General features: G+C 34.1%; 1 protein-coding gene and 1 long non-coding RNA gene across 5 annotated transcripts in view; both read left to right on the plus strand.

The window, feature by feature from the left end:
• LOC129798513 (protein held out wings) overlaps window positions 1–14,385 on the plus strand; it is an 82,291-nt gene that overhangs the window by 5,075 nt on the left and 62,831 nt on the right. The window lies entirely within an intron of this gene.
• On the plus strand, window positions 1,154–9,156 carry LOC129798531 (uncharacterized). The gene is made up of 2 exons (XR_008751428.1): window positions 1,154–4,351; window positions 4,781–9,156. It is a non-coding gene; the product is annotated as an uncharacterized LOC129798531 (long non-coding RNA).

The following is a 14,385-nucleotide window of genomic DNA, read 5'->3' on the forward strand; positions in this document are numbered from 1 at the left end:
GCAAGATGACTGATCTCCATGCCACAGAAATTTTGCAGCCGCCAGAGATGTTGGCTATGGATAAAATCTCCACAATAGAGTGATCCTCTACTTGCCAAGTCCCTTGTCTCTCTCACAAGTTTTCCAAAGCATTTTATAAATGTTTTTTTTGTTGTTACTCAAATGTTATCAGAGTGTGATCTTTTTTGCGTGCATTGAGTATTAAATTGGAAAATAGCTAAAAGAGAGGAGGCAAGAGAGACTTCTCCAAACAGAGCTAAAGAGAAAAAAAAGTGATGCGATCGAATGCAATGTTACAAGTTGGAAGGAGTTAACCTCAATCGCACTATATACTTTTCAATATAAATAATTACTGTGCAAAAAGAGTCAAGTGTTGTTTTTAGCATTCACTTTTGTGTGTGTTTGGGCGATTTTATTATAATAAAATGTGCAATGCTTTGGTTCTCTGCAAAATAAAAGGCATCACTGGAAGAATCACATTCTTTTTCACTGTATTTAATTCCCCCGTTTTTTTTTTGGTTTTGGTTTGTTTAAATCGACAATATTCCAGTGTAACAAATTTATGTAATGGGTTTGGGTGCGAAGTGTGTGAAGATTTTGGGGCTTTTTTTGTTTAATGTGAGAGAGGGTCCCACAATTTTTTTTGGAGGACTCATCTGAATTCTGAAATAATACAAATAATAAATGCTAATATCGGGAAGCCTGAGAAAAATACAAGCAACTGGTTTAGAACTTGTTGAATATTCTTGTGGGTATTTCATTCTCTCACTGACCAGGCTCGACAATATTGGAGGGTCTGATGATCACAAGGGGTTTACCATTTAGGAAATATATAGACATATACATAACTGTTCATTGTAATTACGCATTTAATTAATATTAATTTCCTTAAAAAGAAAACAGGGTTTTTTCACTGTAAGCCCTTCAATTTATTCTTTGGAAACTTGTCAAATCCTAAAATGTTTCGTAACTTTGAACTGGAAAAGTGTCTCGGCTAAAAGTTAAGTCGCTCAGCTTAGAAAAATCTTATTGATTTTCAAAAATTTCAATTGCATTTCGAATAGGGTAAGTGTGCCAAATTTCGGCATAGTTGCATGCAAGCGTCAAAGTCTTAAGTTTGAAATGTAATATTTTAAATTCACATTGATTTTTTTTTATTCTTTCTTCTGCAAGAATGTTGCTTGGAACCTTGTAAAGAGTTTACCGTCCGTTATTTTCTCTAAAATCATTCTTAAAACATTTTAAAGTGAATAAAAATATAGATATAGCTTTGGTGCCCTATTTAGGCCACCTTAATTTTCATAGTTCCTTGCCCTTTTGGAATTCTTCCAATATATTTTTACGTTATCTTGTTTGTCGAAGCTACATTTCTTGTTATTCTTTTGCATTGTATAATCTCTAGAGTATGTAAAATCTAAAAGTTCGTGGAAATTCTAGGAACAAAAAAGGTGGCCGAAATTGCAAGCTGGCCGGAATTTGGCACACTTACCCTATTCAATGTGAGCTTTCGCACAGAATTGTGAAAATTTATGCATAAATAAATAAAAAGAGATATTGTGATAAGACAGGAGCATGATGATCTTCCTTGCCCTAATTTTCCACAGAAAATTAGTATGACTTTTCTTACAGAATTAACAAGAAGTCAAAATATATTTTCTTTCTCACATGAAAACTACCTTTGAATGTTTATTCTTTTGGGGAAACTACGGCTCTGTTCATTCTGATTCTAAGAATTTCAAGGAAGAAAAGTCGAAGTGACATTTTATCTCGACATTTTATTTTTCCATACATTTTTGCATAAATGCACTACTGAAGACTAATGGCAAGTTTTTCCCTAAAGAGAATTGACTTATCAGTCTGATATATTTCCAAATCGTGCATTAAAAGCTATCTAGAAATACATATTTTATAATGTTTGCCGAAATAATACAAGAACTACGAGCAAATTTGTTTAAGTCGCGGTGCAATAATTGCAAAATTTTTAGAAGGACAACTGAAAAATTACTTCACTTTTTATTAGGCTTGATGGGCCCCTGGAAATGGATTTTCAGAAAAAATGAAGTATGATATAAAAATTCCGGAAAAAATATTTTTGGTCATTTATCTGTCAATTGTGATAAGTATGATCAGTGAAAATACAAAATAATTAGTAACAATTTCAAAATGAAATGTTCAGACTTTTCTAAAATCTTTCTTCTAAAAGCTTGCAATTTGCATTCAATTTTTTTTCTGTGATCATTATCTTATTTATGATTAAAAATGATTTTATAGTATATATTTCATGGAAATGCTCAAAAATGCATCCGGAACAATTTTTAGATGAAGTTAAATTTCTTGAAATCGAAATTTCAATCTTTAAATTTCTCAAAAGTATTGCTATCCTACTCTTTCACACACAAATCTAAATTGAATTTTTTGTGACGTTTAAAAGAAGAAGAGGAAGAAGAATGCGAAAGAGTAGGATAGATATATGAAATTCGAGATAAAAGGGATAGTAATTTTGATTTAATAAAATTTTGGCAATCTAAAAGGTGTGACAGAGACATAAAATTGGACTTCTTATCAATTTTACCTTTTTTTGGATTCCACTCTCCTTTTAGATCAGGGGGTAAATTCTGTAACTTTATGAGAACGTGAGAAGTGCTAAAAATGAGAAAATACCGAAATTTGTCACTTAAGTGTGATTCTCCATGCCCATTTTTGTGACATTTCTCACGATATTTTCGTGACACTTCTCATAGAATGATGGTCCAGTGACGGAGAACAAAGTGGTCGATTTTTTCGTGAGTGTCACTGGTGACCAACTCACGAAAATGAGAGAATTTACCCCCCAGGAAAAGATTTACGTAATCAAAATCACATCATTTTTATTTTCAAACGTTTTGAATATCTCTAGTCTGCTCTATAGCTCTCTAAATCGGAGTAAACTACAGTAGACTCTCGCTCAATCGGCTCTTTTTCAATCGGGCGAAAAATTTTCTTGACAATTTTCACGTTTAATTATGAAGCTAATATGTTCAAATTCGCTGTAGTTCTTTCTATTTTATCGTGATTCTTTATAATTGAGCACTTTTTGTGGAATTTACAAAGGCTTTGACGCCCAAATCTATCGATAAACCGGATGACATTTCGCCCCATATTCCCGATTGAGAGAGAGTCTACTGTATATTGAATTTTTGTGGCGTTTAAAAGAAGAAGAAGAAGAATATAAAAGGGTCTGAGAGATATAAATGTAAAACGTTTGAGAAAGAATTTAGATTTCAGGAAATTTTCCTGATAAATTACTTCTTATTGCCCCCCCCCCCGCAGGAAAATTTCACGAAATCAAAATTCACATTCCAAGCTAAATTGAATTTGTTGTGATGTTAAAAAAAAGAAGAAGAATGCGAAAGAATGAGATAGGCTTAGGCAAATCTTTTGAGAAAGAAAGAAATTTGAATTTCGATTTCATGAAATTTTCCTGATCTAAAAGGTGTGTTCCGGGGAACCATATTTGGAATTCTATTAATTGGATATAAGTTTAAGTTGATAAGCCCCTGGGTTTGGGCACATAATGTGGTGGATAAATTGTACATGGTGATCATGATGTGGTATAAATGTAGCATAAATTCAAACATATCACAACTACATTATCAGATGCTGGAGAATTTTCTCTGAAGAGATGTGTCGATGTGTGTTTGCGGGACTGGTTGAATCATTGGGCACGTTTGTTGTTTGTAATGATGGCTAAAGAGTGAGAATACAGAGAGATTCAAATGGACTGAATTGGAATTCCTTCATCCAGCCCAAGCTAGAATTTGTAGTTGATAGTGCTAGTGCAGAGAGAGAGAACATAAAATGCCCTCTGTGATACCATGTGAGATATGTTGCGAGAGTAGTTTGTCTCTATTGTATGATGATGGTAGGGATATGGTATGGAAAAAAAATGGTATATATTGTATATAATAGAGAAGAAAATAATACAAAATCAAAGAGTATTAAATTCTTTTTTCTCAATAAATCCAATGAACTTTTCGCTCTCAAACTCACTGACTGTGTGTGCATTATTTTGATTTAAGAGCACGATGTTGTAAATATCATGGGCACAAGAGATTAGAGATGAAAATTAGTTGTATACTCACCTACCCTCCTTTTTTTCACTCTCGTTTGTGATCTATTTCATTTTAATGATCAACTACATTGTGCAACATTATTGTGTTGCACTATTGAGAATCGTGCAAAAGTGACCGAGATGCACAATCAGGGGAAATTTTCCGAGAGACAAACATTACAATACTACAAATTGTTCAATTGATTGTCTGGGGTTTTTGTTAGAGAGATCACAATAAGGGGCGATATTGCTGTATATAGGGTAAGTGTGCCAAATTTCGGCATAGTTGCATGCAAGCGTCAGTCTTAAGTTGGAAATGTAATATTTTAAATACAAATTGATTTTTTTTAAATTCTTTCTCCTGAAAGAGTGTTGCTTGGAACCTTGTAAAGAGTTTACCGTCTTTATTTACTCTAAAATCATTCTTAATATATTTTAAAATGAATAAAAATATAGACATAGCTTTGGTGCCCTATTTCGGCCACCTTCATTCTCATAGTCCCTTGCCCTTTGGGAATTCTTCCAATGCCTTTTTCACGTCTTCTCGTTTGTCAAAGCTACATTTTTTGTTATTCTTTAGCATTGTATAATCTCTAGAGTACGTAAAATCTAAAAGTTCATGGAAATTCGAGGAACAAAAAAGGTGGCCGAAATTGCAAGCTGGCCGGAATTACGCACATTTACCCTAAGCTACCTAGAAAAAATAAAAAAAAGAAGAAAAAAATTATTAAAAGAACATAGTAAGAAGTTGTGTAAAAGACGCAATTCCATTTAGTTGGAATTTTGTGGATGGAGAAATATCTCGATACTTGTTTAGTTAATTTTCAAATATATATGTATCTAATTTTAGTCCAAAATCGGAGACTTATGTCTGCGTGTTTGGCCTCAATAAGCAAATGACGATCACTCTTCTAATGCGATCTCCAGTTGTATTTGTCACTCTCTGGGTGAGACATTGAGAAAATTTGATAAACACTTTGCTTTTTGCTCGATCAACAGCAAAATTAACAAGATCACGAGCAATTTGCTCAATCATTAATATCATTGAGCTTTTATCTCCCACCCATACGATCACTGATCAATTGAGACATTGTGTTCTGCACTGATCGTTGATTCCATTGATTCTATAACCATTTTATTCTTCTCTCTTCTTATGATAAAAGAATTTCTGAAAAAAAATTTTTAAAAAAAATTGCCAAGAATATTTTCTGTCGCGACAGAAACTGACATGTCTTTTTTAAATTATTCAACATATTTTATGCTAAATAGTGTGATCTTTTAGGAGAGAGTCTGATCCACGCTGAGCATTAAACATTCCAATTGTGAGTTGTGTTGGTTTGACTTGAATGTGGCTCTAAGGCGAATGAGATTGTTTTACTGAAGAATAAAACCATGGCTCACCTTAGTGGGAGGTGGGATCAATTAATTAATCACACATGGCAAAATACTTTTTTTTTGGTCTGCAGCAGAAATTCACTCATTTAAATTAATGTGCGTGAAATTTAGACACAAGTCGATCACAGACAAATCCCGCAGATGAATTTTTTTGCGTTGCTGTTTTTTGGAGTAAATGTTTGGCGAAATGGAAAAGACTTTGCTGAATGCTCGGTAGCAAAGAGATCGATACTTGACTCTTAATTGAAATGGGATAAGTAGTTATTTTGTAAAGAAAAAATTAAAAGATCTAGCATAGAAATCATCGGTTCGGGCATTGAACAATGTATTACCGATTTGCTATACACGGTAAAAAATTTCAGCACATATTTGTTCCAAAAATTAGCTCGTCCACGGACACCATAATTTTTGGAACAAATTTGCACCTTCTAGGAGGAACAAAAAGATACCCAATATTAGTAACGAATTTGTTCCAAAATGTAGCTCGTCCACGGACACCGAAAATTTCCGGAATAAATTTGTACCTTCTAGGAGAAAAAAAAGATATCCAATATTAGTAACGAATTTGTTCCAATAAATAGCTCGTCTAGTATAAAATTGTATCCCTCCTCCTCTCGCACTCAGTCACCTGTCATCGAAGCGAAGAGGACGCCAAATCTGTGGCAATTTTCGTGCTACATGGCTTCACTTTTTTAATTCGAGATTCCCTTCCCCTCTTGCTGCCAGCACTCGCATATGATTTCGTCATGCACACGTCTGTATGAAACATTTTTAAGTTGATTTTTATTTGATGTTCCTTATGAACTTTCTTCACCGAAATCCATCTCGACTGAAGTATAGGCCTTCACTGTAAGACGAAATCTTTTACACGAAATTGTTCCCGGGAACAAAAAGATTCCCCATATGAGTAACAATTTTGTTCCAAAAATTACCTCGTCTACGGACACCGAAAATTTTTGGAACAAATATGTTACAGATGTAGGAATAATATTGTTATAAAGAAATGTGCCAATTTGTTCCTGACACTGGCAACAAAACAGCCGAGTGCAACAAATTCTATTCCAACTTTCAGGAACAAATTTGTATAAAACAAAATTAACTCAAATTTGTAGACATTACACCGTATCGAAACGGTCCCAAAAGAAAACTCTAACAAAATTGTAACTATATTTCGTAATAAAACTGTAAAGAAAACTTTCTTGAACAAACAAATATCTTCTCTAGGTACAAATTGATTTCAAAAAAAAAATTGTTCCAAGGAAAACTTGTTCCAATATTTTGGTTAGTGTCCAAAAGTTTTTACCGTGTAGTCTCATTATTTTTGCACAAGACGTTAGACTTCCAACGAAAATTAGGAATGCAAAGACCTTTCAAACAAACCTAAATTTATCCCAATCGGTTAAGAAATGCACTCTGCAAAGCTATTTTAGTGTCAAAAAATGAAAAAAAATTGTATTGTAGACTGAAATGTCAAAATTCCGCTGAAAAGACATTTTTTTGACAAATGGCTGCCAGTGTGTAGAAACCTTTATGAGCATGATCGCAATGACAGCATGACTTGTCACAAGGAGTTCCGCTTTCAAAGAAATTCTCGGGATCGAAGAAAGCCCGCGAATTCACTCCAGTGACACAGAAATATGCAAAAGAAAATTTGCATACCCACAGGAGAGGTCTTTGAAATAAGTTACGGAAATGCAGTGATGTATGCAAAACATTTTCAGCCTATTTTCAGCGCCAACGGTTCATAAGAAATGTATTTCATGCCTATCTCTCGCGTTTTGCTCGAAAACTGACCGAATCACAATTGGCACCCATGGAAAGTTGCTCGAATGGCCTGTAATACGATTCAGAAAACAATTAATACATTCATTCATTCATTTTCAACCGCTTATCCCTATTGGGGTCGCTGAGCTCGCAATAGTAGGCAATTCATATCAAATTCTTTCAATTCTTTTTTTTTCACTCAAGGCGGAACTCCCTGTCATTTTCAAAATATTTCTAAAAATATGATTAAGTCGCTATCCGACGCTGCTTAGCCTTTTAAATCAACTACCTAATCAATGGATAATCCGAAAAATCGATCAATTACATAATACTGCTCTCACTCTAAGATCGAGCAATAAAAGCGAACTTTTTTAGGAGTGATTTATTAGAATGAGAAGAATTCTAACGAGTGATTTTTTTTTTGGAGGCAATCTCCTGAATGAGTTTTTTTTTTGCTTATTTGTGTTCTTGAAGCATGGGATTTGGTTTGTGCATCTCAATGCTGGTGGGAAGTAAAAAGGGCTGAAATTTAAATGTTCTGCATGACAAATTTTCACTCGTTTCACATGACTTCAGTTTAGATCAACGTCGTCATTGACGAGAATTCTGTGTGGGCCTCAGAATATACAACAAAGAATTCTCCATCATTGGAACGAGGAGATAGAGCAGGAAAACAGAACAACTCAAAGCTAAAATAAAATAGAAAATTGTTTGAAAATAGAGAAAAAAAAAGTATCTGTGGGATTGGAAAAATGTCTTTTCCCTATCAATCCTGAGGGTGTATTGGGTGCGGAAGGCTCACATTGCATCCATTTAATCAATTAGACAATTTTTGTGAATTAAATAGAAGAGTGATGTTGTGCAATTAAAATTAGAAGCATCACATCATCGTTATTGACTCCACCCAGTTAATGAAAAGATTCTCGAGAGAAAGAGAGAATTTCAATTGCTTTTATCATTTTCAATTCATTTGCGATCATTCTGAAGTCTCTATCTTGGAGATTTTTGTTGTAGGAAGTGGAGCAGTATTTGATGAAAAACAGAAGGAAAAGGTTCTTATATTGATCATTTTCTAATGTGGATTTTCTGCGATCTTCAGCTGATCTTGAGTGATCTTCATGTTGGAAATAATCATATAATTTCATTGTTATTCTCTCTAGACGCATTAAGTCAATTTTCTTCAAAAAAATGTTTTCACACAATTTCTCTGAATTTTTTCCACGATCTTGGTACGATCATTGCCTTTGAATAAAAGTTATGGCGAAATAGCGTATTAAAGGAGTGTGATGTCAATGTTAATTGTGTGGGATGTCTCATTGCCTATTTTGTACACAAAAGTCATTTGTTTTTGTTCTTTTCCCCATCTTAAGAGACACACTCAATACTATTTGATGTAGGCTTTGTGGTGATTTGTACCTCAGAATTGTCGTTGGTTTCATCACTAACCAAGACACTCATGAATTTCTCAAGAGGGATGGCCACAAGTGAATAGGCGACAACCGAGAAAAAAAGCGATATTACATTCTCCAGTAAAAATACAAAATAAATTTAAATATGTGGGAAGTTGAACAGGTTCATATTTGGGTAGTTGGAAAATATTTCAAACCTCCATGAGATGGTGAGTGAGTGTTATTTTTGCTTTTAGAGAGATCGCAAGTAAAATGTTAAATAATTCGATTAACAGATCAACAAAAGTGTTCAGAAAGAAAATAAAGCATCCCAGCTTTGCGGAATGCTTGAATGAAAAGTATCGAAGTCATGAATTTGAGCATGTCTGCTATTTTTTAACCACAAATTCAATGAATCGAATGCATACTTCTTAAGAATTCCAAGACCTTTCAAACAAATCCAAATCTATCTCTATTGGTTAATAAATGCACTCTGGAAGGCTCTTTTAGTGTCAAAAAGTGAAAAATTATCATAATCGTTTCCGTAATATTAAAGAAAAAAACAGTTTTAATGATGATCATTATATATGAAAAGGATCCTTAGAAATCCCTAAATCCTTATCTCTAACCGTTTGACCCCTAGTTACATTATTTTTCCACAAAAACGTTAGATTCGTTTTGAAAATTTCAAGGTGTCAAATAGTAGAGGGAATTTACATTATATTGTTTATTGTTAAGAATTCAAAGACCTTTCAAACAAACCCAAACTTATCTCAATCGGTTAAGAAATACACTTTACAAGCCTCTTTTAGTGTTGAAAAATGAAAAAAATCATCACGATCGTTTCCGTGATACTAAAAAACAGTTTTAATGATGAAGAGAGGGAGTGGAAAAAATGAAGGCTAGTGATCCAATGCTGGTCGATTTATGGAGGATCATTCCAAAACCCTAAATCCCTGTCTCTAACCTTTTGACCCCTAGCCACATTATTTTTTCACAAAACGTTGCAAGATATTGAATAATAAAAACATTTTGTATGGTTTATTGTTAAGAATTCAAAGACCTTTCAAACAAACCCAAACTTATCACAATCGGTTAAGAAATGCACCTTGGAAGACTCTTTTAGTGTCAAAAAATGAAAAATAAATCATTATCGTTTTCGTGATGTCCAAAAAACAAACATTTTCGGTTAGATTTGCAAAGAAAATTTCGAGGTATCAAATAGCACAGGGGATTTATATTGTTTATAATGTTATTTACTGCTCTCTTCTTGGTGTTCGAGCCACAGAGGGAGAGACGGCTAAAAGAGATCACCAAGAAAAATGTGATTGAAATTTTAATGGGGAAAATACTGCACCTTGAGGGTCAATTTAGTACAACGATAAATTGTAAAAAAAAAATGCGATCTTGTTGATTGTTGAGAGACTAATTAGTGATTCTCAGAGAAATTTTCTTGTAAGATCATCTTCCGCGATCACCGCGTAAAATATGTTGGATTAATGATTGATTGGACGTGATAGTTTACTACGGAGGAAAATCTGCTGAGGGGAAATTGCGGTGATCGAGACATGTGTTCAAAATGCCACATTTTGATGTTTCAACACCATATGTTTCGGTGATAAGAATTTGTTGAATTATGGATGGTGGTTTTTTTAGCGCATAAAATTGTATTCCGGACCATTTGATCGTGAAATAGCCATTTGAATGCTAAAAAGTCTCACATAATTGACCAATACAGCTGCCAAAGTAATATTTTGATGTTTTATATCTCCATTATTCAATCACAGTCTGAAATAACATTTCAAAAGAAAAAAAAATGATCGCCTTTGTCGCGATCTTGATCACTGAAAAATTTGCCAAAAAATGCTAAATGATCCCTCTCTATGCAATTAATCCATGATCACCTTCATTTAGCTTCTGATCTTGGCGTGGATATATTAATGGATTTTCGTATATTAAATTATTTTATTGTTATTGTAGATCACACACAAAAAAATCAAAAATATTCAGATGTGTATTTGGTATATCTCATTCAGAAAATTAATTTGTTGAGGTGCTCCCCAATGTGATTTTTTACTCTGGCGACACAGCCACTGATCAAATTGGTCTGAAAAACAATATTTATGGACAGAAAATCAATTAATAAATTCCATTTTTTAAAAAGCAACAGGGTGAAGAAGATCGCGATCGTGCAAAATTTATCGAGGCCGATGAGAGAGACAATCTTTTTTTCGTGTTTGAGAGTACGATGGTATGCCCTGAAAGTCGATTCATATGTTTATTTGGGTAAAAAAAAAGTTGTTTCCTGAAATCAAGGGGCGTAGCGTCAAAATATCGAATCCGGACATTTACTTGCAACTTTTTATGTTAACCGGTTTATAACCGATTTTATGCGATAATTCTAAATAGGACTATCGACTTCTAATCAGTTTGAACCGGTTCTGATTTAACTGAGAATCAAAGACCTTTCAAACAAATTTAATTTTATTGAAATCGGTTTAGAAATACGTCATGTAGGCGTGGTTGCGCGTTCATTCTTGAAAAATCGTATGCAGAAGTCAGGGGCATGACGTTTCCTATGTTTCCCATATGTTTCTAACGTGCCGAAAAAACTTTGGAGTTTATTCAGTGTTTTCTGTCATTGTAGAATGAATTAGCAAAAATATAAATACAAAATAAAAGCCAATTAAAATATAGAATAGGCAACCGAAAACCCCAAATTGGCAACCTACGTAATTTCGGAGATATCTCGTGAAATCTGTACGAAAACAGGGAAAAATTTACACTAAAACTGGTCGCATTTTTTGGCAGAAGTGATACAAGATCGTTTTTGACGAACTGATTGTCTTGTGTAAAACCAGAAGATGCAGAAAAATACAATAAATCGTGGTCATAATAATAATAATAATAATGGCATAACATTCCATGAAGGAACTAGGCCTTCAAGGGGATTTTTAAACATGCATTATTATTTTTTCTTATACGCGATGATGCTGTCAGTCCCATGCCCCGTGAAATCAAGTACAGTGAAGATCACTGGATGCAATCCGAACACCTTTAACGCCAGACAAATTTCTGGTGACGTAAAGGGGATTCGAACCCGAGGCACTTGCATCATAGAGCAAGTACTCTACCACTTGACCCATTGAGTACCTTAAATCGTGGTGTTGCAACGTGAAAATTTCACAACATACGAAATCTCATGAAGAAACTACACCAAAATGAGATTTTTACACGTAAGGATAAAATTCATGCGAGCAACACTGATGGGACGATTGTTAGAAAATGTACTCGAAAGTGCAATACGAGAACTGTCGTTTATGCTCAGAAGATCAGCTCCTCTGGAAAGGAAGCTTAAGCTTTATCATTGTCTTTAGATCTAAAGTCTCGTAAAGACTCAATTTTTTGTATTGTATCCTTTGTGGCGCTGCGATCGCTTTTTCAATGGCTCTATCGTATTTGCTAGTCCGATTACTGGTTTCTTTCTCCCTCTCAGAAGTTTGAGTATGAAGAAACGAAGAGGCAACAACGCGTCATTTCACTTAAAATTTCAAAATGAGCTACCTAAAGTTGTAAGATTTTACAAGGCTCCGTATGTTCTTCGTAGGTTTCTTAAGTTCCTGATGGGTTCCTCTATACTGATTCCTCAGATTCCTTGGATTCCTGAAATCCCTCGTAGGATTTTGAATTTCCCGTGCTCCATTTACCTTCTTTAGGTCCTCTAGGTGCCTCAAGTACATCTTAAGTTCCTTAAGTTTTTGTAAGTTCCTCGGGTTTCTAGAGTTCCTGAACATCTGTAACGTTTGCTTGGGTTACCTGGGTTTCTAGATGATTCCCTTTCCGAGGGTTCTTCGTGAGTTCCCGTGTTCTCAAGCCTACTAGCCCTATTGATTCAAAAAAATAACAATGAATTGCCCTTTTGATACCTATTCCAGAAAATTTCATTCATGGGGGGTTCGACGAGATTATATTGATATCACAAAATCGAGGGATTATATACAATTACTCTCTCTTTGAGCTTAAGCAATAAAAAATAAATAAACCAATTTTTCTGAGTAAAAGTTAATTATAATATTGAATCAAAAGATAAAAAAAGAAGTATATAAGAAGGAGAAAAAGTACATAAGAGATGGAGAAAGAGAGAAAAGATAATAAAAACAACAATAAAGCGTGTGTAACCCAATAAAAATGACTGCCGTGAGAGTTTTATAAGACGCACTCTTGAGAAGTCGCTTTTGTGTGTTTTTCTTGTAAATAAATGCTATGTTACAATATTCACAATATATATAGATAGATTGTGAATGAGTGAGTGAAATAATACAGGCAAGTTGGAATTAAATACAACGCCAGACGATTTTATACAAAAATTTTCACAAATTCCCCATCTGATGGATTTTCCCTGGTTTTTCATCAATTTGGGATGGATTTTGGCATTGATAATCACTTCAGGGATTCTCTTTGGGGGTGAAAGATCAATTGGTGGTGAAAATTTTGGGAAAATTTGTTCAATTCTGGGTTAAAGGACACCAAAATGCAATCGGGTGTTTGATTTTAAAAGTATTTAAAAACAAGTCTCGTGTGACGCAAAGGAGTTTCTTGTGAATTTGAGTGACTGGGCAGCATCTCAATGAATATTGTCGTGAGTGTGTTTTTTTTTTGGTTGGTTTTCTCAATACGACAAATATTCCTCAGAGCAACTTTTCTTGTCCCTCGAGGCTAAGACAGAGCACCATTTTTGGGGTCAAATCTTCCGCAATTGATTCATTGAGCTTTTCTTGAAAATTGTTATTAAAGATCCAATGATGAGAAAATATTGATGATGGAGGCGTTCTCAAGAGGCGATTTTGTGGACAAAATAGGAAATTTGTGCCAATTTTTTTTTTTATACACAATCTCCTCCTCCATCTCATGATTTCTTGCGCAATTTTCCACGATATCTATACATTTTTCTTTTCTTTAATCTTCCATCGCTGATGTTCTATTTTTCATTATGGAGTGACACAAATGGGTTATTGAGAGACATAAAAGGAAGACAAATCATCCAGTACAGAAGTAGAACAATAAACAATTAACTGATGAAGGATTTTCTCATAACCCTATAAGTCTCTATATTGCTCATTTGATATTACAGAGGCACAAATTGGCTAACTCATTAGGTACTTATTAGGTACGTCATAAGTACTCAATGACTTAATTTTAAGGAGTTCCAGAACTGCTTAAAAAATATGTTGGAAAACGAGACAAACGTCAGCGCGTTGTGCCGGGTTGTGAAAATAAAATGGCACGGCTCAGCCTTAACACTAAGTACTTAATTAAGGACTTTCCACCTAGGACTTTTTAAGTACTTACTTTAATGCTTATGATACATTTTTAAAAATTGATCAGACTATTTTATTTCTCTAAGAATAACTAAAAAAAAGCCACTTGCCTAATTGGTAAAATGAATATTGTTAGGAACTATTCTTGTCCTTAAATCTCTCAAGAAAAGTGTTTTAGATGAATTTGGAAGCAGAAATCGATAGGGTGGAGTAACCACTTATCGCCACTTTTAGGAAAAAGAATAATGGGATAGCCGACGGTGGTGTAACTGAGCTAGGTTTTTCAGGACTATTTTTCCTTCCGGTGAGCGTCGGAAGGACAAATTGTCCTGAAAAAACCTAGTTTAGGAAAAAGAGGAATTAATTTTATTACAACTTTTGAACCCTTATTACAAGGTAACTCAAATTTGACATAAAATTGCTTAGATGT

The sequence above is a fragment of the Phlebotomus papatasi genome, chromosome 1 (assembly GCF_024763615.1).
Source record: "Phlebotomus papatasi isolate M1 chromosome 1, Ppap_2.1, whole genome shotgun sequence".
Classification (NCBI taxonomy): domain Eukaryota; kingdom Metazoa; phylum Arthropoda; class Insecta; order Diptera; family Psychodidae; genus Phlebotomus; species Phlebotomus papatasi.